This window comes from Capricornis sumatraensis, chromosome 14, assembly GCF_032405125.1.
Source record: "Capricornis sumatraensis isolate serow.1 chromosome 14, serow.2, whole genome shotgun sequence".
Classification (NCBI taxonomy): Eukaryota; Metazoa; Chordata; class Mammalia; order Artiodactyla; family Bovidae; genus Capricornis; species Capricornis sumatraensis.
This window is the reverse complement of record NC_091082.1, coordinates 50836521-50862524: the sequence shown is the minus strand read 5'-3', so window position 1 is coordinate 50862524 and position 26004 is coordinate 50836521. Positions and strand designations below refer to the sequence as shown.

Genomic DNA, 26004 nt, shown 5'->3' with positions numbered 1-26004 from the left:
AGCTCAGGAAACTGCAAGTAGTGGCCTGGAGATAGGATTTTTGGGGGAGTGGCTACAGGCAGACAGGCACCAGATCTCAGACAGTATTCAGAAATGCTCAGGCATTTGAACTTTCTCAGTAAGACTGTAACAAGCCTTTGAGGGGTTTTAAGGGATTAGATGACTGGCAAGGTGTCGAAGGTAGGTGGAAAGAAGGTGGCTGCAGGCTGGGAGATGCAGTCAGAGATTTCTGTTGCTATTGAGGAGCTGAGCAATGGAGTCCAAAGGCCTTGGCAGTGGGAATGGGGGAGAGCAGACAGGAGAAATATTGAGGATCTAAGTTAAGCCACTTCTGATGCTCAGGTTGATTTGAAGGAGGTGGAGGCAGGGGAGGAAAGAAAAAGATAACCCCTTGATTTCTAGTTTGAGAGAAGGATGGATTGGAGGAGAGAGAAGAAATTCTAAACAAGGAGCAGATTGTGGAGAAAGAAGATACTTGTTTGGGTCACTGAAAGATGACCCAACATAGAGGCCCCTATCCTTGGCCTTTCTACTCTAGCATCTCCATTTCTGACCATTTCTTTGTAACAGGCCTCATGACCTAAGCTCACTTTTTTCCCCAGTAGATAATTGCTGCCCCTCACTTTATAACCAAGATTCTTCTGAAGCCTGGTAGGAGAGTGGAATGTTACCTCTCCAGACTCTTTCTCAACTCTTTTTGGTTCATTTTAGCTAAGAGACAGAGAATGGTAATGATGTTAGCTGATATTTATGAATTCTTAATATGTGCTAAGCACTTAAATTGCTCAGTCAAGTTGGTATTCTTATCCCCTTTTTACAGATAAGAAAATTGAGACTGATAGCAATTAAGCAGTTTGCCAAAAAGTACACAACTAGGAAGTGGTAGAACCTGGGTTCTAATCCAGAGTCAGATTCCAGAGTTCTTAATCTTATTACTAAACTTCCTCCAAAAGAATAATCTGAGCAAGTTGTAATAGTTACGGCATTTTTATTTTCCCTTTTGAGATGGAAACTGGAAGCAGTAACCCTTTTTTATCGTTAAGAGTGGAGCTCATCAAGTAGCCTTCTACTGTTTTAGGGGGAAAAGACGACAAGATTTCTGATGAGGGGGTCCTTGGATCTTCAGGCCTTTGCTTCGTGCACAGAGCATTTTCTGAGATGGTACTTGGGGTGTGTCTAGGTGGAGATAGCTTCTTGTAGCAGCTCCTTCAATGATATTTGCTGTTTACTTGCTACATGTCAGACACCATGTGAGACTAGGTGGAGACAGCTTCTTGTAGCAGCTCCTTCAATGATATTTGCTGTTTACTTGCTACATGTCAGACACCATGTGAGACTTGCTGGTATGGGGCTTCTTTCTGGTGGGAGGAGACGTGATAAATATCCACATAAGGTGTCATTTGGTGGGCTTCCCTGCTGGTCCAGTGGTTAAGAATCCTCCTTGCTGTGCAAGGGACACCAGTTCGATCCTTGGTCCAGCCAGATCCCACATGCCTTGGAGCAGCTAAGCCTGTGAGCCCCAACTGCTGAAGCCTGTGTACACTAGAGCCTGTGTTCCACAACAAGAGAAGCGCTCAGATCGCAACTAGAGAAAAGCCTGCTTGCATCAGCAAAGACCCAGTGCAGCCAAAAATAAAGAAATAAATATTTTAAAAAGATGTCATATGGTGATGGTACCATGGAGAAAGATAAAATAGGCTATAAAGGGATGGAGAGCAGTAAGGATAAGAGAAATGTGTGCAATTTGGGGAGGTGACTTCTGGAAAAAAATTTAAAAGATGACGGAGCCATCTGGGGGGAAGAGTGTTCGAAAGAATAGGGGACAGCAGAAACCAGGGTCATGTCCCCTGCTGCTTCAGGAATACCATGGGGGTCAAGTGTGGTGGGAGATGAGCAAGGACACAGTGGCAGGAGGTGAAGTCATTCATTCACTCGAGAAACTTTTACTGAGTTCTAACTGGGTTTCAGTCAGTTCTAAGACGCTCCCTGTGCCGTGCTACTGTGCTAAGTCGCTTCAGTTGTGTCCGACTCTTCATGACCCTGTGGACTGTAGGCCACCAGGCTCCTCTGTCCATGGGATTCTCCAGGCAAGATTACTGAAGTGAGTTGCCATTTCCCGCTCCAGGGGATCTTCCTGACCCAGGGATTGAACTCACATCTCTTAAGTCTTCTGCATTGAAGGAGGGTCCTTTACCACTAGCGCCACCAGTTTTAGTCAGTTCTGAGATGCTCCCCACCCCCTTTTTTCCTTTACCTTTTCGAATCATTGAGCTTGGGATGCTTCTTGGTGTAATCGCGGCTGACCAGGTGGCAGTTGTGACACAGTTGTCATTTCCTGTTTATGTGCAAACCTGGTTATACCTGTTCATGTTGTTGGCCTTCAGTTGAGCATTATGCATGATCAGTTTAGTTGCCATGTTAAATGCACACATGTTCAGTCACTCAGTTGTGTCTGATTCTATTGTGATCTCATGTACTGTAACCCATCCGGCTCCTCTGTCCCTGGGATTTCTCCGGCAAGAATACTGGAGTGAGTTGCCATTTCCTCCTCCAGGGGATCTTCCTGAGGTGTCCTGCATTGCTGGTGGATTCTTTATCACTACTCCACCTGGGAAGCCCGCCATGTTAAATGCCTTCCCCCAAATTATACTTTGATCAGCAGTGAAAGCAAATGTTACTTTGTATGAAAAACAGAAATGAAAATGGCAGTGGAGGGGTGGTCTCAACTCCATATTAGTAAAGAAAATGGTTGAAAGAATGACCACGATTTCATATTTTGTTTTTAATTTTGGTTTCTGTGGGTTCTTTGTTGGGGCCCTGGGGCTTGTCTAGTTGTGATATGTGGGTTCCAGAGCTTGAGGGTTCAGTAGCCACGCACGTGCAGTCTTAATTGCTCCATGACGTGTGGGATCTTAGTTCCTTGACCAGGGATGGAACCTGAGGCCCCTGTGTTGGAAGGCAGATTCTTAACCACTGGACCACCAGGGAAATGCCAAGTCCATATTTTATTGCCAAGCAACAACCAAGTGCATTAGGGAGCCATAGAAAGGCAGAAATCCACAAGTCTCTGAAACTGTGTCACATTTTGAAATTGAACATACAGGTAGAGGGCTTCCCCAGTGGCTCAGTGGTAAAGAATCCACCTGCATTGCAGAAGCTGTGGGAGACAAGGGTTTGATCCTTGTGTTGGGAAGATCCCCTGAAGGAGGAAATGGCAACACACTCCAGTATTCTTGCCTGGAGAATCCCACAGACAGAGGACCCTGGCGGGTTACAGTCCATGGGGTCGCAAAGAGTCAGATATGACTGAAGTGACTTAGCACAAAGCACATACAGTTAGCAGGATTGCCTTTCCAAGCAATGCATTTGAAGATCAGAGATACATCACCTTTTCAGAAATTTCAAAGTAATGAAAGGCTGATACAACTGATTACTACTTTGGTCTGGTCTGTTAAGATATTTTGTTGTGATTTAATAAGTAGTGGGTTTTTTTAAACCCCCTTGGTAATTCAAAAAATAATGTTGCAGTTTACAGTCAGTGACATTTTGTATATGATGATACATCATATATGCCCAGCTTTCTTCTAGATCATGAGGCTATAGGAATGAGCAATATAAGCAGAAATCCCTGCCTTCATGGGGCTTACATTTTGATTTCTGTTTTAAGAGAATCATTTTAGAGGCTTCTGTGAGGAGAAAGGATGAAGGGGGAAAGAATGAAAATGGAGAAGAAAGGTCAGGAGGCCTGCACAGGAGTCCCAGGACCAGGGTCAGTGGTGGAGAAGGTGAGAAAAGGTCAGACCAAGAATGGTCAGATATTTTGTGGGTAGAGCCAGTAGGATTGGGTAATGGGATGGATGTGAGGTGTGAAAGAGTGGAGTCAAGTATGGCCGTTTGAGTTGAGATGTCATCAAGTGGATTGATATAACAGAGTGACATGAAATAGCAGCTGCTTACACCAGCTAGATGGTTATTTCTCTCTGAATAGGAGTCTGGGTGGGAGGCTGGGGCCACTGTGGTAGGCGCCTTCTGTCCAGTTGTTCCGAGTCTCCTAACATATGGCTTCCATCTTTGGTCCACTTCTGTCTGCACTGTAGCCAGAGGGAAGAGAGAAGAGGGAAAGGAGAAATCATGTTCGTCGTTTTTTTTTCTTGACTGTACAGCATGTGGGATCTTAGTTCCCCAACCAGGGATTAGGCATTAGGAGCAGCATGCAGTCTCAGCCCCTGGACCACCAGGGACGTCCCATCATGCTCCTCTTTAATGGCACAACTTGGAAGTTGCACCAGTCACTTCTGCTCGCTTCCCGTTGGCCAGAACCTAAGTCACATGGCCACAGCTCCTAGCTGGGAGGCTGAGAACTGCAGTTCTTGCTGGGTTAGCCATGTGCTTATCTAGAAGTTCTGTCACGTGGGAAGGGGTACTGTCAAGGCATTACTGTGTAAACCCTTCTTCCAAGATATAAAACATACTCCATGCCTTCCCTCATCAGCCTCCAGAATCTCCGGGTATCACACAGTCCAAGAGCCTTTAGATTAAAATGCAAGTTATCAGCTTTTCTCCGCTCTCTGCTCCCCACCCCCATGTGCTGTGGTGGAGTTGGATAAAAGCATGGAAATAAGTCCCCTTTGGCAAAGGGAAGAATGGGGAGTACACATCCCCCGCTGGTCCACGGGTATCATCAGCTCCTGCCAGGCCGAGGTGTGGAGGCTCCCTGCCTTGGCAGCTGTGGGTGTTCCTGTTGCAGTCCACTTAGCAACCCTGGCTACAGTCCACAGGGTCGCAAAGAGAACTGAAGCACGCACACACTGTGCTTTCTTGGAGGAACTGCCCTGTCCTGGCCCTCCGTGGTAGCTTTTCAGTGTCTGTTTTCCTCTCGGGCCAGGTCATGGAGAATATCCCCTTCCTGGGGCTGAATAGTGTCTCCAGCTTGTCTCCTTTAGGAGTTGACTTCTTCAGTCCTACTTGGTCTCCAAATTACCACACTGAGCAAATTTAGACTAGACTGTGGCCGTGACTTAGGCAGACCTGTCTTCCCTTTTATCTCTGTGTGCAAATCGGCAAGCTGCGGCTTGAGTATGTCTTGTTCTTGCAGGACTTCTTGCTTAAATTGGCAGGAGGGCAGTAGGCACCAAACTCTCAATTGTTCAACCAGTTCCCCTAGAATTACAGTCCAGGTAGACATGCGGGGTATTTTCTGAGGTGTCACAGGTTTTACCAAACATTTTATTGTGGCCTAACAAGGGTTACAAACTTTCCATTCTGCAATATCTGTGCCCATGTTGAGCCCTAAGTCATTGCCACATATTTATATTCTATCTAGGTTGATTGCTTCCAGGTTCCAAATTCTGTGCGTTACTTAGGATACTGGTTTGGCTGCTGCAGCAGAGAGATCCAAAATAATCATGGTGTAAATACGATAGAAGCTAATTTTTTTTTCCAAGTAGAAATCTGGGAAGGTGGTTGAGAACTGGTTTAGTAATTCCTTGACTTCTAGGGAGCCAGACACATTCTGTTTAGTGCTGTCATCCTCTGTAAGAGGCCATCTAGTTTGTAATCAAGACGGCTGCTCCAGCGCCTGCATGCACATCTGCATTCCAGTCTTCAGGAAGGAACTAAAGGGGAGGGCATGTTTTTGTCCATCAGGGGCATGATCAGAGGTGTCACCTGTCATTGCTTACATCTCCTTGGTCAGAACTTAGTCATTTGGCCACAGCCAGATACAAAGGTGGCCAAATGTATAGGAGGAGGTAGCTAGCTGTCTCTATGACAGTCATACCCAGAGTTATAGTCTCTGCAGCTTGGAAGAAGGAATTGTCTTATCCTGAGGTGGGAAACATTGAAATAGGAGATTAGGGACTTCCCTGGCAGTCCAGTGGTTAAGACTGTGAACCTTCACTGTAGGGGGCACTGGTTTGATCCCTGGTTGGGGAGCTAAGATCCCACATGCTACTCGATGTGGCCAAAAATTGAAAGAGGAGATTAGGGGGAGAAATTAAGCTATCCATTTTAATCGTATTCTGGTTATATTGCTTATTATTGATCCATCTGGAGATGTTAAGTAGGTTGTTGGATATATATTGGGCTTGCAGTTCAGGAAGAAGGTTGGGGTTGGGGACTGCAATCAGGAAGCTGTCGGTGTATTTTAAATTGCAAGAATGGAAAGATGACCTAGGGAGTGAGCATAGAGAGAGAGGAGAGGAGGTCAGAGAACTGAACCTTGAGCCATTCCGGCATTTAAGAACTGACAGGGGACAGCTACTGAGGGAGAAGCCAACACAAGAGAGCCTAGAGTTCTGGCATCCAGGAGAAGAAAGTGTTTCATGATGGAGGGGAGGGTTCCACTCTGTCCAATGGCAGTTAAGTAAATGAAAGGAAGACAAAGCCTGAGGATGGGATTTGGCAACATGGAGGCCATTAGTGACTTTGGCTAGACCCATTTCATTGCCTAGTAGGTTCAAGACACAATAAGACAGAATGAGAGCAGAGAATACATTGTTCAGGAGTGAGGCCCCAGGGATACACTGTGGAGCCGTCCATAGGCTGTGGAAGCTGTGGGTTTAAAAAGTGGGGAGAAGATATTTAGGGAACATGTCCTTTTATGTTTTATGTTTTACCTCTCCCTGATAGAGGCTTCCCAGGTGGCTCAGTGGTAAAGAAGCTGCCTGCCAGTGCAGGAGATGCAGGAAAGGTGGGCTCAATCCCTCGGTCAGGAAGATCCCCTTGAGCAGGAAGTGGCAACCCACTCCAGTATTCTTGCCTGGACAGTTCCATGGACAGAGTAGCCTGGTGGGCCACAGTCCATGGGGTCACAGAGAGTCAGACCTGACTAGAGACTAAACAACAGCAGCTCCCTGTTATGGTCGCTGATTCCTTTGTTCGTCGAGTAAATATTTTTCCTTCGTTACTCTCTTCCTTTCTTTCCCCGAGGTAGGAAGTCAAGGTGAAGAGGTAGATTTATTTGTCTATTTTTTCCTAGCTAGATGTTCAGGACCTGAAGAGTTCCAAGTATAAATTTTAAACCATAGTTTGAGCACACTGAATCATATTACAGCTAATTATTTTAAAATGATTTTATTTTAGTTTTGGTTGTGCAGCTGTGGCGCGTAGGCTTCTGTTGTTGTGGAGCTCAGGCTTTATCTGAGGCCTTCGGGGCTCAATAGTTGTGACTCCCAGGCTCTAGAGCACAGTCTCGGTAGTTGTGGCTTATGGCCTTAGTTCTTCTGTGGGATGTGGGATCTTCCTGGATCAGGGATTGGACCTGCATCCTACACTGGCAGGCAGTTTCTTTACCACTGAGCCACCAGGGAAGCCCTAGCCCTGATTATTCTTGTTCGCTGGGGGTTTGGGTTCTTTTTTTTCCCCTGCCTTATTGCAGGTGAGACCTTAGTTCCCCCACCACGGATGGAACCCACTTCCCCTGTAGTGGAATCATGGAGTCTTAACCACTGGACCACTTGTTCACTGTTTTTCATCCATCTTGTCACGAGGCTTGGCACAGGGTGCCCCCAAATAAATATTTGCTGAGTCCGTGAATTGACTGCAAGGTGTCTTTCCTTGAATCCCTTTTCTTGTGTTGCGATAGTTTTTTGTTTTGTTTTTGCCATATTAGTTAGGTTAAGGTATGTACTGGAAAGCAACCTTATTGTCAGAGTTGTAGTTCAGAGTCACCTGCGCCTGGGTTTTAGGTGAACCAGCCAACTGGATGACCCAGGGCGAGGTGCTTTCAGAGTCTTAGTTTCCTTACTTGTAAAGTGGTGGTCTGCATTCCTGTCCATGGTGGTGTTCTTACTGTTAATTGCAGGGATACATAAAGTGCTTTATGCAGTGCCCTGGCAGAGTATGTAGGTTCCTGCAACATATTATCTCTCTTTTCCAGAGTAAGACTGAGTTGTACATGATTAGAATTTCGGTTGGTGCTCCTATGACACCAAACAAGACCTTTGCATGTAATGATGCCAAAAGCATGGAAGGAGGTCTGTTATTGGTTAAGGCAAGAGGCTGAGGTTTGTTTGAAAGGTTGTACAGTCCTCTCCCCCAACCCCTTAAAATTCCTAAAGTCTCTTCTCACTCAGGCACCATCTTTTATGTGAAGCCACACTGTTACTTGTCTCACCTCCTCCTCCTTTTTCTTAAAATCTGGAGTGATCAGGTGGCCTGCATGTACGAAGTGAGTGAAGGAGGATCGAGGAAGTTAGAAAGGAAGGGATCTGTGCAGACAGGAGACCTGAGAGGAGTCCCAGGAGAAACACGCTGCATATGGGGGCAAAAACCCAAATGTGAGGTGACTCAGTCTGGTCGAATCAGATGACTCATTTTACCTTCTGAAGGGACCGTCCCCTCCTGCAGGGCTGGGGAAGGGGAATCTCTGAATGAGATGCCACTGTGTGATCTGCTTACCAGCTGCCATATCTTCAGCATTATTTGAAAAGTATAGTCAAGCTGGGCAAAGAGGTATCTTCTGGGTTTCAATATTAAGAATATCTGGCCTTAATTTAATTAGCTTTCTAGTTAACATTGTGAAATACATTCAGTTCACATTGTTTCTCTGTTCCCTGTCAGGGTTTGGTATAGGTTCTAGATGTGTAAGAGCGTCATGATAATTGTGGGTAGCCATTCCCTTCTCCAGGAGATCTTCCCGACTCAGGGATGGAACCCGGATCTCCTGCATTGCAGGCAGATTCTTTACCATCTGAGCTACCGGGAATCCCAATTTAGTTAGTTAAGTTTTCTGCCTAGATGAGGTGGCCCTTTGCTTTTATGGGTTGGGTTGTTTTTTGAAGTTGAACTAGGATTTCCAGACAAATCATAGTGCATACCTGTCATGTGCCGGGTTCTCTTCTAGGATCATATCAGGCTGGACCTTTGGTCAGACCTCTGTCTGTACTTGTCACCAGCACTGGCTTCATGGGAATGTGATGTGCAGACAGAACTGCCCCACCAGTAGTTGAATGCTCTGCTCTTGTCATCTTGAAATTCTTAATACTTTTGAGCAGGAGGCCCTGCATTTTCTTTAGGTACCAGGCCCCACAGATTCTGCAGCTGGTCCTGCTTTGTCACCGACTTTCTCTGTACAGGTGGATATGTATCTGGGGAGAGTTTGCTTAGGTTCCACAGTTACAGAAAACCACAGGAAAGCTCATTAAAGAGATGTTCAGATTTTAATGGGAAAAGTCTTGGTATATGTTAATAAGCTTCTACTTGTTGTAGAAACTTAAATTTTTACAGTGTTGAATATGGTATTGAATCTTTGGATAACTCATTTAACTTCATCAAATAGACTTTTTTAAATTAAGATTTTTATATAGAGGCATTTACTTCTGTATTTTTCATGTATATCTTATTTCTCCAATCTTAATGAAGCCTCTTTTGTATTTTGTCAAAAACATTGATCATATTTTTATAGTATAAGCACTTGCTTTGGTGAATTATGACTTGGATGTAAAACTATAGCTCATGTTTTAAAATTAAAAATTTTTTAATTAAAAAATGTGACCCTGTATTTTTTCTGTAAATAGTTATTTGTGCTGTCAATATACCAATTTCTCATTTTTTAAAATAATGAAGTACATTTAATGTTAGAGGTGGGAAAATTCTGTGTATATGAAAATCCTTGTGGGAAAAACTTATTTCTGAGAAGGAAATGAAAATTGGTGGAAAATGAAAAACTATCTAGCAGCTTTTACAATCAGTAGAATTTTTTATGTGTGATTTGATTTATTCATAAAATTGTCATGTCTAGGGTATTGAGGAATATGAACATTTAGAAAAAAGCAGGCAATAAATTGTTGTTGTTTTCTGACTGTGCCTCATGTAAGCAGAACTTTAGTTCCCCAACCAGGGATGAACCTGTGCCCCCTTTCAATGGACGCTCAGAGTTTTAACCACTGAATCAGCAGGAAAGTCCCCCTTTTTAAAAATAATAATAATTTTAAATTTTTTGAGGCAAGATGAAGGAAAATTTTTAAATATTGAAAAAAAAAAAAACCCAAATCCTTTTTCCTTACTTTATATAGACCTGCCAGAGGAATTTAAACTTTGATTTCAGCAATAAATACTTTGTGGGCCAGTTAAAAAATACTAACATACACAGAAAAAAATTGTATAGCCCATGGATGGAGGAGCCTGGCAGGCTACAGTCCACAGGGTCACAGACTTTCGAGTTTTGAACATTAGTTATGTAGAGTAGATGTTTAGAGTGTTGTTTATGACGTTTTTTGTCTTAGGATGCTGCCGTACAGCATATATACACTTGTGTTTGGTGAATGCTAGTTAATTAGCTTTCTACTTTAACCTTTTAGTTATGATAAATATAGACCAGGCATCATTTCTGTGGAGTTTCATGAAAGAAGTGTCTAGTTTTTTTCCTTCAAGACCAGCTTGGGTAGATGGGTTGGTCATCTCCTAGGGCTTTTGTTTGTTCTTTTTTACTTTGTATGAATGTCCTCAGACTCAAATAGTTGGGTGATTTCTGGTCTAGGGAAATAAGGCTAAAGCAGTCTTTTGCCTTGAGATGTTATGATTAGAATGGCTTGTGATTGGGAGAATTTTAGTGAAGGCCAAGTAGAAACAATGCTTGTGAAAGCATCCCATAGGACACCTCTTCATCTTTTTTGATGTTCATGTGGACAGGTAACAAAGCACATTCACCCACACTGATTATGTGAAATTGTCACTATTTCTGGTTTTAAAAGGGACTGATGGCATTTGAGATGATGCTTAACCTGTAGGAGGAACTTAAATATGAAAGATTCATGTTAGGAAGGGAACCTTTATTCATACCAAGAACAAGATGTGTGTGGCGCGAAGTGGCCTGAAGTCAGTATTTTCTCGCTTTGCAAGAGCCCACTTTCTCTAACCCTGTTGTATAGATCTGCTAGAATATGGGCTTTGAAGTGCTCAGAGTTGGTGTGAATGTACAATTTAGAGATTAGGGAAAATGAGCTAACCCTGTTCTGGAAGAATTTACAGTTTTGTTTCAGTAATAATTATTTTGCAAGTCAATTTAAAAAACTCTTTCCACATGTCTGGGCTGCAGAAAATTCTTTTAAATGTTTAATATTGCCAGTTTCACTTGGCCTTTTTTCAGTGACTAGAAACCATTCTGTGGAAGGGCGTCAGGAGTAGCTGCAGTTTGGTTACCAGGTTCTTCTATTTAACCAAGTGGGATTAAAGATTAGAGTGGGGAGCATAGCATCTCTATTATCTGGGGTGTTTTTAGAACCATTTTATGAAGACATAAAATTGCAAATATAGGAATCATTAAAAAAAATTATATCCAGGACTTCCGTGGTGGTCCAGTGGTTAAGAATCTGCCTGCCAGTGCAGAGGACATGAGTTCAATACCTGGTCAAGGAAGATCCCACATTCCTCGGAGCAGCAAAGCCCGTGGCCCTCAACTACTAAAGCACATGTGCCTCAAGCCTGTGCTCCACAAGAGAAGCCGTGCACTGGAATGCGGAGTAGCCCCCGCTCACGCAACTAGAGAAAGCCCGAGTGCTGCAATGAAGACCCAGCGCAGCAAGGTAAATCAATGAAAGTTCAAAAATAAGTATAAAGGCAGTGCAAAAAAGTAATTAGCAAAAGTCACTCTGTCGGATCTGACTCTTGTGAGCCCATGGACTGTAGCCTACCAGGTTCCTCTGTCCATGGGAGTTTCCAGGCAAGAGTACTGGAGTGGGTTGCCATTTCCTTCTCCAAGTCAGATCCAATGAAAACAATCTCACTCTCAGGAAGTTTCTCTACTATGTAATGTTAGGCTCTTGTTTCTGGTGGTGTCTCCTAATTTCATAATCAGTTAACAGACCTGGTGCTTTGCACAGATCTGATGTAGCTGTGATATTTATTCATACTGTTTGGGTGAAACAGAGCCCTATGCCAAAGGAAAAGTGTTTGAGCCTAAAAAGAAGATGGACACAGCAAAAGGATGGCAAAAACTTGGAGACTGATGTCAGGGGAAAAAAACGACTGTTTACTGTGTGTCAGGAGGCACTTCATTTGTTCAGCAAGTATTTGCTGAGTGCTCTCTGCTGTCAGCGTTGTTACAGTTGCAGATGCAGTGAGTACAGCAGACCAAGTCCCAGTTCTCTTTGTATTGTGCTTGGGGGAGACAGACCATACACGAAAGATCGAGACCAATTCAGGTAATATGTCTCCTTGCCTTTATCTCTGATGACTGTCCTGCAAGATAAGTGATTTTTTTTTTTTAAGATTTTTTTTTAATGTGGACCATTTTTAAAATCATTATTGAATTTGTTACAATATTGCTTGTTGTTTATGTTTTGATTTTTTTTGGCCATAAGCCATGTGGGATCTTCACTTCCCGACCAGGGATCGAACCTGCACCCCCTGCCTTGGCAGGCAAAGTCCCAACCATTGGACCACGAGGGTAGTCCTAGATATGTGATATTTATATCATCACCACCTTCTGAGTGGGGAAACCAAGACCCAGAGAGGTAATACAGCTAGAGATGGGTACAGCTGGGATTTTGACCTGGAGATGGCCCTGTAAGAGCACATCCCGTAGACAACCATGAAGACACAGCCTGGAGCAGGAATCACTCACACATGGCACTCAGTCCCTTGTTTCACTTTCAAGAGGAATGCTTTTTTTTTTAATCCTCTAATATCAAATGTTTGTTTTAATATTATTTACTTGGTTACTGGGTCTTCAGTTGTGGCATGTGGGATCTAGTTCCCTGACCAGGGATTGAACCTGGGTCCCCTGCATTGGGAACAGGGTTAGCCAGTGGACCACCAGGCAAGCCCCTCTAATATCAAATGTTGATGGAGAGTCTAGAATAAGTATTTATGATTATAAGCTAAATATTATTTCAATTTGAAGTAATAATACTAATGTTTTCAGTGTTACAAGGTGACTCAAGAAAGTACCTTTGATAGTTAAGCAGGTTATGAGTTTGATTCTGAGCCCTTGCCAGCTGGTGGAATGTGCTTAGGCATTCCCAGTGTTCTCTGTACTATTGATCAGATGCAGGAAGTACTGACGTCAGTAATTTTTTGGGGGCTTTGTAAAACTCCATGTAATGAAAAACCACGTAATCACTGCTGGGCATTGGAGAATTATTAAGGGTCAAATCTTTTTTTCTCCCTAAGACAGAACAGTTTACAGTCTTGTTTCTAATGACAGTAAAACCATTGCCTTGTCATGAGCCAGACTGTGGGGTTGGTGTTGAGGCTAGTTACGTACGTGTGAGTGTCCTGTGGTAAAGCAGCCAACGTAGCAGGGTTCAAAAGACAGTTAGTTTGAAAATTGTGTATTTTGCCAGTAATTGCTAAAACTTGGCCTCAAGATAAGAATTTTATGCTTTATTTTTGAGAGATTTATGAGAAAAGCATTGGAGAAATATTCATGGAGGAAGTCAGGTAACTCACCTTGTCTGCATTTCTTTCTCAAGTGAGGGAAAGGGGAACCTGGCGGGCAACTGAGGGAATGTAGGTAAAGAGAGGGGTTGGAGTAGAGGGGGCCCAGCCTGGGGCTGAATGCAGGGCGGTCAGGTAGATAGCAGGTGACCATGAAATGGCTGTGTCCAAACCAGGACTCTTGCTTCCAAGGGGCTTTGGCTGCTACCTTGCAGTGCACTCCAGGTGCGCCGTGTGTGAGTGCGAAGTTGCTTCATTTGTGTCCCAACCCTTTGTGACTCTATGGACCTTAGCCCGCCAGGCTCCTCTGCCTGTGGGATTCTCCAGGCAAGAATACTAGAGTGGGTTGCCATGCCCTCCTCCACTATCTTAGCTGCTTTCCCACAGGACACACCTAGGTAACTAGCCTCACCACCAGCCCCACTGTCTGGCTCGTGACAAAGCGATGGTTTTACTGTCATTAGAAATGAGACTGTCAACTGTTATGTCTTAGGGAGAAAAAAGATTTGACCCTGAATAAAATTAGATGGGACTACCTGGCATGTGGGCTTCCCAGGGGGCGCTAGTAGTGAAGAACCCGCCTGCTGATGCGGGAGATGTCAGAGATGTGGGTTCGATCCCTGGGTTGGGAAGATCCCCTGAAGGAAGGCATGGCAACCCACGCTAGTATTCTTGCCTGCAGGATCCCATGGACAGAGGAGCTCAGTGGGCTTTGGTCCATAGGGTCTCAAAGGACTGGGACACGACTGAAGCAAGTTTGCACTCACACATGCACCTGGAGTGCACCGCCAGGAGCTGGAACACGTGCGCTCCCTGCTGTGAAAGTCGCTCAGTTGGGTCTGACTCTTTGTCACCCCACGGACTGTACAGTCCATGGAATTCTCTAGGCCAGAATACTGGAGTGGGTAGCTTCCCTTCTCCAGTGGATCATCCCAGCCCAGGGATCGAACCCGGGTCTCCCGCATTGCAGGTGGATTCTTTACCATCTGAGCCACAAGGGAAGCCCCTTGTGTAGCATGTTTGGGGAGGTGCATTTGGGTTAAAGCACTGATGCTTTTAAGTTTTTGATTTGGAAGTCAGTCCTGAACATGGTCTGGGAGTTGGTGAAGGACAGGGAAGCCTGGTGTGCTGCAGTCCTTGGGGTCACAAAGAGTCAAACACACTTAGCGACTGAACAACAACCACCTGAACATAGTCATCTCATCCTTTGGAGCAGAAATGCCATAGAGAAAGCAGGCTTTCTTGTAACTCTGAGTAAACGTATTCTGAGTGGGTAGTCTGGAAAGTGAAGGAGAAAGGCTTGGAAAACAGACTGTGGAGGTGGCTGCTGGTCTACTGTTGTCGCTTTCTGCTGTGCTTTGTGTGTCCTGTGGCACTATTCAGCTGACTGGAGGCTTGGTTCTGTATTTGGAGTATGGGGGTCTGGGCTCTTGAGCTGTTAAAGTCACGTATTAAAACTTACGGTGCACATCACAGGAATGCGGCCAGCTGTCTGTTCCTTTCTTCTGCTAACTTCCTTTTATATCTTGCTATTAAAGGAAGGGTGAGTGAAAGTCACTTGGTCATGTCTGACTCTTTGTGACCCCATGGGACTATATAGTCCATAGAATTCTCTAGATCGGAATACTGGAGTGGGTAGCCTTTCCCTTCTCCAAAAGGAAGGGTAGAGTACTCCCAGTTCTACAATTAAATGCACGTTAGGTTCATTACATTATGAGGCAGAAATAAAAATAGGAAACAGAAGGTAGAAACAAAATCTCTCCCCAGAATCTCACCATCCGAGGATACCTGTAGTTCACATTTTGGTGTACATTCTGTCTTCCACTGTTTTTTCTAGGTTAGGTTTCCCACCGCCGCCCCCAACTAAGTCTTCTAACATGCTTTTTGTTTTTGGTCTCCCTAGGTCATAGATTTGGGGGAACTTGAAAGGATTTTGGAAGTTTTTCTAGCTTAGCCTCTTCAGGTATATAAATTCAGTAGTATAGATTCACTGAATTCTGCATGATTCATTGTCAAAGACTTCCAAAATCAAGACTAAAGGAAAAAGCAAGAATTATGTGTAATCCTACTATCCAGAGATTACCATTTTTTAAAATAAATATCTGTGTTTTTGGTTGCATCAGGTCTTAGTTGTAGCGTGTAGGCTTCTCCGGTCGCACAGGTGGGCTCTAGAGCCCAGGCTCGGGAGTGTGGGCACCTGGACTTAGTTGGCCCCATGGTGTGTGGAGTCTTCCTGACCAGGGATTTAATCTGTGTCCCATGCGCTGGAAAGTGGATTCTTAACCGCTGGACCACCAGGGAAGTCCCATCGTTGTTAATTTGGGGGTGAGGGAGAGATTGCCTTCCCAGGGTCTTCTCTGTGTAAGTGTACTTGACCTGTTCTGCTGTTCCGTAGCCTTTGCCCTCTGTTTCTTGCCTCTGTGCCTCTGCTTTCTCTGGAGCCCTCCTTCCTGCTCCTGTGGTCTGCGATTCTACAGTCCTCAGACTGTGGCTGTGAAAGGGAAGGTCTGCTCTTGGTACCTAGAGTTATCTGTCCTGCAAACGCTGGTACCGATGACTTCACAAGTGCGTATCTCCTGCCTACCGTCTAGACCCAGATCTCTAGCTGCCCCACCCTGGGGGACAGGGAGGGCATGGACCCTCTGAGCTTGCTGTACTTCTCTACACAAAGCTCTGCTTTGGGGAGTCACTGGAAGGCTGCTGAAACTTGGTGCAGCTCAGTGCTTATCAGGAGTTCTGTTGAGAGCACAGCACATTTGTATGGGCAGTCGAGAGAAGGATATGCAGCCCAGTCATCCCCTGAGTGATTTTTTTATCTTTTTTGAGTCACGGCCCTCTTTACAAATATTATGAAAATCAGAGAGCCTCATGACTCAGGTTTTGAATCCTTGCCCTCAGGACTCTAAAATCTATCCTAAAGCCAACCCACACCACAAAGGTGAGGCAAGGCTCTCTTTCCTCACTTGGGCCACTCTAAAATTGCTTTCTCTGAATCATATTTTTGCATTAGCATCTGCCGATACTAAATACGTGATCTGTGTTGTCAGTCACATACTTTGTTGATAAAACTACATGTGTAATGTGTGCAGATCTCCCTTCTGGCTTTATCTTATTTTTTCTGTCATCTTATTTCTATCCTAGTGTCCTTATCTGTTTGATTCTAACTTAATTTAGTTAAGTTGATGTATTTTATGTGTTATTTTCTTAATCACTTTCAGTCCTTGATAGAACAAGGAAATGAAAACCATAAATAGAACAAATGTCCGCTGCCTACAGGGCATTTCTGTTTGGGTATTCTTATAGGCCCCTCATAACCAGTGTGTTTGTGTGAAAGTCACTCAGTCGTGTCCAACTCTTTGCAACCCCAAGGACTATACAGTCCGTGGAATTCTCTAGGCCAGAATACTGAAGTGGGTAGCCTTTGTCTTCTCCAGGGGATGTTCCCAACCCAGGTATCGAACCCAGGTCTCCCAAGTTTCAGGCAGATTTTTCACCAGCTGAGCCAGAAGGGAAGCTCTCTCCTTCTTGAAAACTCTTTCCGCTGTATTCTCAGTTTATGAATTTACCATCCACTTATGTATCCTGGCCTGAATTCTAGACTCTCCACCCTTCCTCACATCTCATTTCCCAAATAATGACCAAGTTCTGTTGATTGTACACATTGAATGTCCCTGTAACTGTCCCTCCCCATGTCCCCCTTGCCTATGTTTGCTTTGTCCCACCTCAGTGCATTCTCCACATGGTAACTAGAGTCTGCGCATGGTCTTAGTTGCTGCACATGGGATTTTTAGTTGCAGCATGTAGGGTCTAGTTCCCCAACTGGGGATCGAACCCTGGGCCCCTTCATTGCGTGCATGGAGTCTTAGCCACTGGACCGTCAGGGAAGTCCCCTGCAGTGATGTGTTTTAAAAGATCAATCTGACCCAGTCACCCAGTCAAAATGTCTTTTTTGCCATCATGAGAAAGTTCAGTCTTAGGACGGTATTTGGAGCTCACCATGTGCTTGCCCCAGCCTGTCTTTCCTGCCTCATATCTTGCTGTGGCTGTGCACACTCATCCTTATCAGACATCTCAGAATTCCCCTAAACACTGGGTGTTCTTACAAAACCTCCCCACCTTTGGTGATGCCGCTCTGTCCCTTTGCCTGCTGAGTCCTTCCTGTCTCCTTCCTGTCTGAGGAAGAAACTCTCATCAGGTCACTTGCACAGCATGTTTGTAGGTTGTAGAATTTGTATGTTGCTTTATTTTCTTTCTTTTTTAAAAAAATTTATTTATTATCTTTAGTTGCACTGGGTCTCGGTTGCTGTCCGTGGGCTTTCACTAGTTGCCATGAGCAGGGACGACTATAGTTGTAGTCTGTGGGCTTCTCAGGGTGGTGGCTTCTCTTTGTTTGCGGAGCAGGGCTCTAGACATTCTTGGGCTCAGAAGTTGTGGCTCACGGGCTTAGTTGCTCTGTGCTATGTTGGATCTTCCCAGACCAGAGATTGGACGCCTGTCCCCTGCATTAGCAGGTGGATTCTTAGGAATTGCACCACCAGAGAAGTCTGCTTGATTTTCAGTTACTCTTTTGGGCTGATTCAGAAATGACATTACTCTGGTTGGTGGAAGTGATTTTGAGTTCTGAAAACCTAACAGTGGAAAAAGCCAGATGATAGTCTGTGTGCGAATTACTGATTGTGTCTCTGGGGAATTGAGATTTATAAACATGCACACAATAAGGAATAGACAGCTTACGTAGCTTAAGCAAAAGATGGGGTTTATTTTAAGGATACAGGGCTCCTCCTTCTGAAGCCAGGAGCAGAGAGGTAGCTAGCTGATCACAGGAACCTGGAGCCCGAATGCTGCTGGGACTTCCTGGGTGTGTGCTTCCTTATAATTGCCGCTTGTACACACTGTGCCTAACCTTGCCTCTGTCTCGCTGCCTCACATTCAGGGGCAGTGCTGGCTGTTCCAACGTCATGCCTGACATGTGCAGCTGAACATGTCTAGAGAAAACCAACCCAGACTGGTCGGTCTAATTTTTCTCTCAAGTTTTTATTCTGAAAATGTTCAGATCTGCAGAAAGGTTGATCGAGTCACCTGGATTCATCATTTTGTTGGTGTTGCCTTTTTCTGTATTCACTTCTGAGTATGTGTGTGTATACGTGTGTACATGTAAACATATATACATAAACAGACATACTGGTTTTGACTGAACTGTTTAAAAGGATGGAAAACCATAAAGCAGAAGTGAGAGGAAGGCAGTGGTGAGGGAAGGCCTTATCCAGAAGGTAGCATGTGAGCAAAGACCAGGAGAGAAGATGCTGGGCAGTCGTCTTGGAGAAGAATGCACAGGAGAAAGGCAACAGGACAGAAGTGACCCCTAACTCCTGGGCAGGGTGTGGGCTGAAGAGAGAAGAGCCTCTGCATCACTAGGCTTAATACTGTCAAAATATTCCCTGCCCCTTCCTGATCCAAGGTTATGTTTCTCAGCCCCATTGGCTGTAGGCATGGCCCTGTGACTTGCTTTGGCCAATGAGATGTGAGCAGAAATGAACAGGTCACTTCTGGCCTCTCCCTCTGCCTTGACAAGTGGGAGTGTTCCCTGCAGAGTCTACTCTGTCATCCTGGGTCCTTGGAGTAAGGACAGTTTGGAGCAGAGCAGCACTTACATCTGAATGTTTTCAGACTTTATAGACATAGCAGGAAATAATAATAATTTCCTTCTCTTCATCAGAAATTGTGTGAAAGGAGAAGAAAGACAGGAAAAAATAGAAGTTTTTATGTATCACTGCCATTTTCATTTATGTGTAACTTGCATTAGTGTCTAATACAATGTAAGTACACCCAGTGGAATCATAGTGTATGCCCTTTTGCAACCTGCTTTTTCAACTCTGTTTAAAAATATTGTGGTCAAATACATGTAACATAGAAATATACCTTCTTGTAAGAGCAGGACATGTTGAAGTGAATGTTTTCTTTTAAAGATACAGAATGACTAAGCCCCATATGAATGTATTATATATGTGTAGGTATGTGTAACCTCCACATGAAGTGATAACGGATGGCCCAGACTGAGTTGAAGTCCCCTTGTTTGTGTCTTTTCTACCCTCGTTGTGTCTTGTGCAGACCTTATTTCGCTGTGTCATAATTGTTGATTTTCTTCTATGTTTTTCCCCAGAAGATCTGGAAATCCTTGAGGGAAGAACTTATGACTCCAATATTGTCTTACCTTTAGTGCCTGCTACAGTGGTTGGTGCAAAGTAGGCACTTAATAAACCAGCAAAGGACTGAATTTGAGGCACAAGATAACATTCATAAAGTGTCATGTTTTTCCATTTTATTTATTGATACTCTATATACTTTAAACCAGAAAGTGGAAATATTTTTAAAATTTATTTTTTGCTCTGCTGGATCTTCATTGCTGTACAGGCTTTTTCTAGTTGCGGCAAGTGGGGGTACTCTCTAGTTGTGTGCAGGCTTCTCGTTGCAATGCCTTCTCTTGTTGGAGAGCACAGGTTCTAGGCACACAGGCCTCAGTAGTTCTTACACAGGGGCTTAGTTGCCCTGAGGCATGTGGAGTTTTCCCAGACCAGGGATCGGAACCCGTGTCCCCTGCATTGACAGGTAGATTCCTAGCCACTGGACCACAAGGGAAGTCCAAAATATTCTTTATTTCAAAATATAAGCTCATCAAAGAGGGAGTTTATTAATACACTAATATTGTTAGAATATAAATACTCTATCTGTAGTATCAACATCCTATACATAAATCCATTTATTTGTAACTAATCATAGACAGACAGCACAGTATCATCAGGAGTGAGGATGCCTCCATTTGCAAGTGCCTGCAATGTCAGGAGATTTTCTTCTCTAAAGAGCAATGGAATCTGGAATTAGACCATCTATCCTTTTATTTTCTAGCTATAGGACCTTGAGCAGGTCACGTAACCTCTCTTAGTTCAGTTTTCTTATTTGTAAAATGGGAAAATAAGTGTACCATCTCTTTGGATTTTGAACTAAATTTATATACATGAAGTCCTTAGAACCAGCATCTGGCACATCATCAGGGTTTGGTAAGTGTTAACCCTGTTAATATTAATTAGGTTTTTGTCTTAGAGTTTGCAGCATTCTCCCAAAGTTAATTGTCAGTGACCAACCCAGAAAACTTTACTGTCTGAGTAATGTATTCACTTCTGCTTTGTAGGAGAGGAGATGATAGAGTTGTATTGAAAATGAAGGACGCATTTAACTGGTGTTCAGTTGAAATTTTTTTTTTCCCAGTTGAAAATCTTTGAAGGAGAAATTAAGTCACTTCTTCTATAATGTTAAGGTTTAAAGAAAAAGTGTTTTTTCATATTTTTGGCATCGTGTGACAGTGGTAGATTGAGTTTAATATATCTTTTTAAATGGGGGGATTTAAATGACAAGACGTTTGGAGCTTTAAGTGAAAATTTAAAAGTTTAAAGAAGTTTAAAAAACTTGTGAACTTTAGATCACAGAGCTCTGGTGTTCAGATTTGAATGTATTTATTTTGAGATATATTGTTGGGTTTAGATGTGTAGATGTGAAAGAGAAAGTCGCTAAGTCGTGCCCAACTCTTTTTGATCCTGTAGACTATAGCCCGCCAGACTCCTCTGTCCATGGGATTCTCCAGGCAAGAATACTGGAATGGGTTGCCATTGCCTTCTCAGGGGATCCTCCCAACCCAGGGATTGAACCCAGGTCTCCTGCATTGCAGGCAGATACTTTTACCCTCTGAGCCACCAGGGAAGCCAAAGTAATATAGTGAAATTGTCATAACATTTTATACAATTAGACGTGACCAGGTATTGAAAAAAAAAAACCTACAATAGTATTATCAAAACAAAAGAATCTCTAGAAGGATGCCATCTGGAAGAATAAATATTTGAAAGTGTTTTTCTTTATGTTGAAATTTAGTATTTTAGAATGTAATAATTTGGGAAAGTAAGATGCTTATGTAGAATGACTGTTTGCTAAATTGAAAACAATGCCTTTTGGACTTAGTTTTCCCCAGCACAGATGCTAAAAATAGGAGGAACAATTTGGCCCATCCTGTCTTAGCTTCTGCCTCATGTCACCACTGTGGCCCTTGCTGTTTTGAACAGAGGCTGTTTTGAGTCTATTTTTAGTTAATCAGAACCGTGAGGGTAGGAAATACTGCGTCAGAATAGTTCCAGGGAAACCTCTATTTATTTTACCTTTTCTATCCTTTAAAAATTTTATTATTGGTTTTTTTTTTTTGGCTGTGCCACGTGGCTTGCATGATCTTAGTTCCTTGACCAGGGATAGAACCCCAGGCATCCTGAAGTGGAACCCTGGCCCTCAGGAGTGAAAGTACTGAGTCCTACCCATTGGCCCACCAAGGAATTCCTGGGAAACCTCTATTTTAATGTCATTTGTGAAATAAGAACTGAAACAGTCAAGACAAGAAAAACTAGGAATGAACTTTCATGATCAGTATGTTTGGGTGTGAGTTGTGGTTTAGGACACAAGTTGAGGAATTGGAAGTTCCTTTTTATGCTTTTGGTTTTTTTCTGTCTGTGACATCTAGGAAAGCAATTCTTTTTAAGCAAAAGTCCCTTAACTTTAGAGCGATTATACCAGTCTTGTGTGCTTATATGTAAAGTAGAGTAAGCAAAGAGAAAAACGTTTAATAATATTTTGGTGTGTGGTACTATTTTTAGTTTTTGTCTCATATGTTCTTCTTGTGATAAAAGTGAGGTCACATCTCTTAATAGATTAATTAGATAGGCTTTCATACCTGTGATTGCTCAAAGCCATTCTTTAGGAGGAAGTCTCCAGTCCAGATATTCTCAGGGTCCTCAGGTTGCTAAACCAGTTCAGAGCCACCACCGTGGTGGAAGGTGGCCAGTCCACTGAAGAGCTTCGTCTCCTACTGAGAGTGTTGCTGTGTGGCTGCCCAGAGCACTGCCCCGGCATGGCTGTTTCTTCGCTCCCCAGCAGGTCTTTAAGATGGGAAGTCAGGACAGGTTCTGCCAATCCTTTTCCAGCTCATGTCATGGGTGGACCTGCCCCTTCTCCTTCCTCCACTCCCCCCTCTCCCTTAATAGTCCACAGGCTATTTCACAAAGTCTTCATTCTTCTTCTTCCTTTTTTTCAAACCTGTGTTTGTGGAATGGTACTGGGAAGGGAATGGGGAAGGCAGCACAGTGGAAATCTTTCTTCTTTGGAAAACTTCCTTCAAGCCCTTATTGCAGTGAGTCAGGACATTTGTGCTATGTTTATAACACTGAGGAGAACATCTGAATTTAACATCGCAGGCTGAACTTGGCACCCAGATTTAAAGTGGCTTTGTGATTTTTCTAAAAGCTGTGTGTGTGTGCTTTCTCAGAGGCAATATTATTTTTCCAATAATAGTAAATTTCATGTGCAATGCATTTTCTAGTGTATTTCATTTATGCTTTCATTAATTCACCAGATATTTAAAGGGTACCCGCTATGTGCCAGGGCCTTCTCAGGTGGCACTCTGGCTCAGTAGTTATGACTCCTGGGCTTGGTTGCCCCATGGCATGTGGGATCTCAGTTCCCCAATCAGGGATCAAACCCACATCTGCAATGGAAGGCAGATTCTTAATGACTGGACCACCAGGAAAGTCCCTAAATCACTTTTGTTACCATGTCTTAAAGGTAGCTGCCCTGGGATTTGCAGCCCATGCAGGAGATGTAAGACCTAGTACTCTGTTTCACGGTGTTGTATGCCATCTAGAAGCTGACAGCTCTCAAATTGTCATCCTAACCTGCCCTCTGCCCCACACATCAGATTATATATCTTCATGCCAACTCCGTCTGCCTGCTTGTTCATAATCTTGTGTCTTAAAAGAACTATTTAATCTCTCCCCACCTCCATTCTTCTTACTATCTTTACTTTGTAAACTGATGTAATAAATTGCTTGGGCCCAAAACTTAAGTGTCATCTTTGCCCCCTCTAGTTTTATCCTCCCCTTCACCTAGATTTAAAATAGCTTTATATTTTTCCCCAAAAAAACCGTATGTGTTCTTTTTCAAAGGTAATAACTTTATTCCATAAACAGTATATACCCCACCATTTCTCCCATCAGTAGTGTGTATAATCAGCACCTCCTGTGAGGCTGAACTCTGTTTTCAAAGTATACCCACTAATTGACCACCCGCCATCGTCTTCACAGCTATCCACCCTAGTCCAAATCATCATCCATCTTCCCATAGATTATTCCAGTAGCCTCCTGAGTAGTCTCTGCCTACTTTCATTCTCCTCTACAGTTTATTCTCCCCAGCAGCCAAACTAGCAATTTTAAAATGTAGGTCAAATCATGTTCTTTTTCTGATCACAAAACCCCCTGGTGGCTCCCCACAGCCAGTCCTCTTACATTGGCCCTCAAAGCCCGCCTCTTACCTCCGAAAACCTCATCTCCTGCTCTTCCTCCCCTTGCTCATTCTGCTGTAACTACACTGCCCTTGTTGACCTTGGACTTGGCATGCACAGTTGCACCCCACTTCCCAGAGACCCACATGGCTTGCTTCTTCCCTCCCTTCAGGTGTTTTCATGTGTCCCCCTTTATCAGAGAGGCTTCTCAGTCCACCTTATGTAAAAATTATGTTGCCCTCTCCCTAGCATGCCTGACTGTCCCTCCTCTGCTTTATTTTTCTCTAATGGTGCTCATAACCACTTGGCATCCTTTTTGTCCATTTGACTGCTGTCCTTTGGACCACCACTAGAATCTTAGTTCCACGAGAGCGGGGACTGTTCTGTTTATTGGGGTACTTGATGAATGAGGTTGAAGGAGGAGTATCTGAAGAGGAGTCAGTATCAGAAGTCTGAAACACTGTCTGGGCTTTGAATATTCAGTGAAATATTCCTGTGTGTGGCTTCAGTACTCCCTTCCCTCTGTGTATTTATTTCTCCTTTTGTCCTGGGTATAAAGACATGTTATGTGTCAGGAAGTTTCCTGGTAGCTCAGATGGTAGAGAATCTGCTTGCAATGCAGAAGACCCAGGTTTGATCCCTGGGTCAGGAAGATCCCCTGGAGAAGGGAATGGCTACCCACTCCAATATTCTGGCCTGGAGAATTCCATGCACAGAGGAGCCTGGCAGATTACAGTCCGTGGGGTTGCAAAGAGTCAGACACAACTGAGCAATCAACACATGTGCCTGGCACTATGCTCACTGCTGGGGATACAGTGGTGAACAAGTAGACATGATTTTCTTAAGGCGCTTCTGTTCTACTAGGGAAGTTAAGACAGTGAATAAGAAATAAGCAAGATATTTTGGACCGTGAAGGTTGCTAGAAAGATATGACCAGAATATGAAATGAATGTGGTAGGGAGGGCTGTGCTCAATAGGATGGTCAAGGAAGTCCTCCAGGAGGTGACATTTAAGCTGAGAATGGAAGGAAGAGAAAGAGCCAGGTGGGTCAAGAATTAGGGAAAGTGCTCCTAGAATAAAGGAATTCGCGAGTGGCCAGAGGCAAGCCAGTAGAAATGGAAATGGCAGCACACTCCAGCATTCTTGCCTAGAAAATCCCATGGACAGAGAAGCCGGGCGGGCTGCAGTCCATGAGGTCGTAAAAGAGTCAGGCACAGCAACTAAACAGCAAGAGGCAAGGTAGAGCTGAGATGGTCTAGGAACTGTCCGAGGGCCAGAGTAGGACACCATGACCCTGGAGGAGCACTCTGTAGAACATGGTAAGGATCTGGGTTTTATTCCAGGTTCAGTATGACTGGCTTATTTCACTCAACATAACGTCTTTGGGGCTCATCCGTGTTGCAGCATGTGTCAGAATTTCCTTCCTTTTAAAAGCAGTCCATTTATGTGTAGACCATGTTTTATTTATCTGTTTATCTGTTGATAGCACCTGGGTTGCTTCCACCTTTTGCAAATAATTCTGCTATGAACATGGGTAAACAAATAGCTGTTTGAGTCCCCGCTTTCAGGTCTTTTGGGTATATACCTAAAAGTTCAATTACTGGATTATATGGTAATTAGATTTTTAATTTCTTAAGGAACTGCCATTCTGTTTTCCATAGTGGCTGCACCATTTTACATTCTTACCAACAGTGTGCAAGTGTTCCAATTCCTTTATACCCTTGCTCACGGTTGTTATTTTATGTCTTTTCGGTTTGATAGTAGCCATCCTAAGGTGCGTGTGAGGTGTTAGCTCAGAGACCCTGTCTCTTGTGCTTTTAATTTGCATTTCAGAAATCTAAAGCTTTGACGGGCTTCCCACGTGGCGCTAGTGGTAAAGAACTCACCTACCAGTGCAGGAGACAGAAGAGACTCAAGTTCGATCTCTGGGTCGAGAAGATTCCCCTGGAGAAGGGAGTGGCAACCCACTCCGGTATTCTTGCCTGGAGAATCCTTTTGACAGAGGAGCCTGGCAGGCTACAGTCCATAGGGTCACAAAGAGTTGGACACAACTGAAGCGACTTAGCACTCACAAAGCTTTGAAAGTGTTTGTGTGCATGCTGTTTCTCAGTCCTGTGTGACTGTTTGCAGTCCTGTTAACTGTTGCCCACCAGGCCAGATTGGACCCAGGTAGATCCATTAAGAAGCTTTTGCTGAGGCCCTGGTAAGAGAGGGTGGTGGCCTGGAGAAGATGATGGCAGAGGAGCTGAGAACAGAAA

The 26004-nt window shown here is 43.8% G+C and overlaps 1 protein-coding gene across 2 annotated transcripts in view; it reads left to right on the top strand.

The window, feature by feature from the left end:
• Positions 1-26004, top strand: part of UBE4B (ubiquitination factor E4B) — a 122270-nt gene that overhangs the window by 4314 nt on the left and 91952 nt on the right. The window lies entirely within an intron of this gene.